Consider the following 3,426-nt stretch of genomic DNA (forward strand, 5'->3'; position numbering starts at 1 on the left):
TTTAAACTTATTGCTTTGTGTTTTGTATGTGGCTGCTTGTCATTAACATTCTTTATCCTCAGTTCTTATGCTTGATAATTCAGCCATTCTGTAAAATATTTCAGAATGTATTTTGTATTCAACATCTTTTGACTACATCATTTACAGATTTTTTTATCTTAAACCAGCACTATGAGTTCAGCTGTGCAAAAGAATTTGGAAAACTTTTTGTATAGTCTAATCTTTTCTGTTTCACAATTAATCTATGAAGTAGTATCTTTTAGTATGTGATACAAATTTGTATCAGCAATACACTTTTAATGATTTTTATGCTAAGTTTGATTTTTCAAGTAAAATAAAGTATTTTTGTTTGAAGTTACTAAAAATTGAAAACAAGCAGTAGCTTGAAAATGATAATTCTTAGAGTATCTATCCGGCATTTATAGGCCACAGAAGCCATACAGTGCTAATCTCAAGCAATTATTCCTCAGAGGTTATTTGGAAGGGGAAGGTAAGGTTCTCTTTTTTTTCCCCCATTTTTATTTTTTATTCTTTGACTGTGAGTAGAATTGATTGATGTTTTTTAAACATCCCACGTTAAAAGTTCTTGAACTTTCTTGCAGCCAAAATAATGATGTAATTATTTTAGTTGTCATTCCCAAAGACTTCCTTTTGTTCTAGTAAGAAATGCAAAGTAGGATGCAGTATTGGCTCATTATCTAAATGGAGATTTCATTCCTTGATATTTCACCTGCTATCAAGAAACCTCCTGGTACATTCAGCTTTACTAAGTGGCAGAGGGGAATTTCAGAATTAAATTTAGATTATCTCTGAAAGTTGTGGGAATTGCTGCATGGAAAGTCTTGGCTGAAAGCACACCAGACATCTTGTTAATTCCTATTAAAATACCCTCTGCTTGCATCACTTCTATTTATCTTGTCACAGTTGGCCACCATTTAAATAATGGCAGGTGAATGCTCCATTTATAAAATGAACTACTTTGCAGATGTTCAAAATCCATCCCAAATGCCAAACTCCTGTGCATGCCTGTTCTTTAAGTTGCCTTACTGCTCTGCCTTGTTCTTGGAAAGTCTCAGCAGCAGACAGGGAAAACAACTTTCAGATTACTGTTGACAGACCAGCAAGAGAGCTGTGCAGGTAAAATGGAATTGGTAGCCAGTCTTTGTAAATACTTGTCTGACTGTGCCTTATGAAAAAAGTAGTTTGATCATGACGTTTTTTAAAAAAAAATCCTTGGTGGATACAAGTTTAATTAGGGCTTGGGTTTCTTTCAGTCTTATGCCAAATGCTTAACATCATTATTGAAACATACAGTTAATTGGAACAGTTAAGTATATTTTCTCCCTAAGGTAAACATAGTAATCAGCTCCTGAATACAAATGCCTAAGTTGCATCTTAGTTCTGTAAGATAGTTTTAATGGAAAAAGCCCAGAACTGGAAGAGCTTTGAGGAAATTGGTCAGCCATTTTGCTCAGCATAATGTTATTAAATATCTTATATTGAAAGCACTTCACATGTAAATTGTACAATGTATTTCAAAATAAAGTTTCTAATTAAAATGGGAATTTCTGTGCCTACTAGTAATAACCAGCAATGATAGTTCAGAAATCCACTCAGAGAGAAATTTAAAGCTTTGTGAAACCTGTTGTAACTAAAAAAGCCCTTGTAAAAGCTTGCTTTTTTTTTTTTTTAAACAGGAAATACCTGATTTCAAAAGAACTCAGATTTTTTTTCCCTTTTGGTGGGCTTGAAGGAGTTGATTTCAGTGCTCTGTTTCCTGGTGTGTTTAAGATATGTCAGGAGGAAAAGCAGAATCTTCTGAAAAATCTTCACTCAAGACTGTTATTTCATTATTTTAGCTTTACCACACATTTTATTCTAATTTAAATATACATTTGTATATAGCATGTTGGGAGAAGAAGTGTCTGGTTTAGACAATACTGAATATTAAGTCCTGTTCACTTTCCTGGAGGTTTCTGCTATGCATAGGATGCCTGAGCTTTCACCACTCTTGGTGCAGGAAATCTAGCCAGGGACATGATTCCCATTTAAATTTCTTGGCATTTTAGAGAAATGTTCACTGTGTGAAAATGTTGATTAAAATACTCCTCTGTTTTTCTGTTCTCATGTTTACAAAGGAGCTTTATGTATTTTGTTTCCCTTAAATACCGCCCGAAACGTTTTTTCAAGTACTGTCTACTGAGTTCATAGTTCTTCAGTTCAATGCTTTTCACACTGAAGTGGCACAATAGGTCTTCCACTGCTTTGTGTTTAGGTCAGCAGAAGCAGGAGGAAGCAGAGGCAGAAACAGCCTCGTTCTGCAGGGCAGAGAATGCCTCTGTGGACATTGGGAGCCACCTCCTGCTTTGAAACCCGTGTGGCATGGAGTGAGTTGGGTCTAGCTGCTCCAACTCAGCCTTTGTGGAGTTACAATGACAGTTTGGATGTATTTGTTTATTTTAAAGGTCACTACTTGAGTGGCTTTGATCCAGTGCTCTCATTTAAGCTGGACTTCTACTCCAGTGCAGTTCTTCTTTCTCAGAGTCCTCAGAAATGTTGAGTTTGCCCTCACTGTTTTATACATCTCTTGCTCTCACTGGTTCCCAGTCAGGGGCTTGTTGCTGTGTCTGAGGAGTTTTGCATATTCCTTTAGGGTTTAGTTGGGAATTTTGAATTGACATGTCAAGTTGTGAAATGGGAGGAGGGAGAGGAGTGTGTCTGACACCTGCACACAGTCTCACAGTACTTTAGCTTGTTGTTTCTGTACCTGTAGGGTTTTTCCATTTCCTGTTTCTAATTTTCCATTTATTCCCTCAGCAAAAACCAAAAAGCTCTGCATCAAAGGAAACTTGGCTCTGAAATGATCACCATGATTTGCAGTTGCTATTTCCTCAGGCTGAATTGTGCTAACTAACATCTGATCCACTCTCAAAAAAATGCCAGAACTGTTGTTTTTCTGGAGAAATGTTTAAAATCCCTTTGCCTTCCTACTTCAGTGCTAAAATTTCCTGAAAGTTAGCCTTGAAAAGATCTTTAGTGTGACCAAGTGCAAATTTGGGGGTCCAGTGCATGTCAGAGCTGTTTTGGGTTAGGATCCACAGTGTAGCCAGATGGCCTTTTCAATAGATGGTTGCAAAACATGACTTGGAATTAGTCTGTAGGGGTGAAATTACTTTATTCTCTCAGTAATGCACAATCTATTGTCTCTAAAGTTTGTTTCTTTTTTTTTTTTTTCTTATTTGATTTTGCCTAATTCTGAAAACAATTTGTCCCTACAGACAACTTCCAGATACCTGATGTCATTTGGGGATTATTTTACACCAGGATTAACTGAAAACTCAGTGTTTGTTTCTTCATGTCTTCTCTGGTGCTTATTTAGTACATGCATTCCCTACTGCTGGGGTCTGAGGCATCTCTCCCATTGCT

This window comes from Passer montanus, unplaced genomic scaffold (genome assembly GCF_014805655.1).
Source record: "Passer montanus isolate IOZ18808 unplaced genomic scaffold, ASM1480565v1 scaffold12, whole genome shotgun sequence".
In the NCBI taxonomy this organism is placed as follows: Eukaryota; Metazoa; Chordata; class Aves; order Passeriformes; family Passeridae; genus Passer; species Passer montanus.